General features: G+C 32.2%; 1 non-coding gene across 1 annotated transcript; it reads right to left on the bottom strand.

The window, feature by feature from the left end:
• Window positions 1-818: 818 nt before the first annotated feature.
• On the bottom strand, window positions 819-891 carry Trnaa-ggc (transfer RNA alanine (anticodon GGC)). Its single transcript has one exon. It is a non-coding gene; the product is annotated as a tRNA-Ala (tRNA).
• Window positions 892-1,160: the final 269 nt, after the last annotated feature.

The following is a 1,160-nucleotide window of genomic DNA, read 5'->3' on the forward strand; positions in this document are numbered from 1 at the left end:
ACCAAGGTTTCATTATAACCGTTTCAAACCAAAAATTGGACCACTAAGATTTACAATACTTTGTTAAAAACAGACACGACTCACGAGAGTGACTTCATTCTACTATTTTAGTAATAAAGCTAAATGATAAATATTACACACTCCTAAGCAACGATGGTAATTACATAAGGTGTGAAGCAGCTGATATAAATACCCTAAGGGAGATCACCTCAACTCTAAAATGGCAAACAAAGTAATTAGCAGGAATAACATGATCCACAGATAAAGTAAAACGTCATATTTTTAACATAATTTATAAAATATATCAAATTTTATTAAGTATTTAATGCTATACTACACGTTTTTTTTTTATAAGAACAAACTATATAAGAACATAAGGCTTCGAGGCCCAAAAATTTAAGAACATTCTAAGAACATTCTAAGGCTTTGGAGACATAAAAACATGCAATTTCTTAAGAAATTACATCAAAATGCTCAAAAAATGCTGAAAATAAGAACATTTTAAGAACATTTTTAGGCTTCAAATCCAAAAAACTAAGAACATCCGAAGGCTTCGAAAATTTTTGACGTTCTTATAAAAAAAAACGTGTAGTTGTTGAGTTGACACGATTGCTGTAAGCATTATGTTACGAAAATATATAAATTATTACCTTATAATATTGTTTTTAAACGATTAAAAAAGACAAAAAAAATTGTAATAATGTTAAGATAAGTCAAAGATCTTACTGATATGATGAAAATAAAGGTATATTAAAACGATTAAGAATATGGATCAACGGATCCTGCACTAATGTACTTCCCAGTTTTCTCAAAGGTAACGAATCGAGTGGGAATTAAACCCACGACCTCTCGCTTGCCGGGCGATCGCTCTCCCAACTGTGCTATCGGTTCGTTGCTATTACACTAGTTCGTAGTAGACGACACGAGCGACGTGCTCAATGTTCACCATCTGGTACCTGAATCCTACGAATCAATGGAATTGCTACGAACTGAGACACAGCCAGTGTCCAATCTCCAACCAACTCGCTAACTTTGAGAGAACTGAGTAATACGCACTTGATTTCACACATTAAGGATATGTATGTCTATTTGATTAGAAAACTCAAGGAAGAAATTTAAAAATAATTTAGAAAGTATGAAAATGACAAAACAAGATGTAC

This window comes from Clytia hemisphaerica, unplaced genomic scaffold, assembly GCF_902728285.1.
Source record: "Clytia hemisphaerica strain Z4C2 unplaced genomic scaffold, Clytia hemisphaerica genome assembly, whole genome shotgun sequence".
Taxonomy (NCBI): domain Eukaryota; kingdom Metazoa; phylum Cnidaria; class Hydrozoa; order Leptothecata; family Clytiidae; genus Clytia; species Clytia hemisphaerica.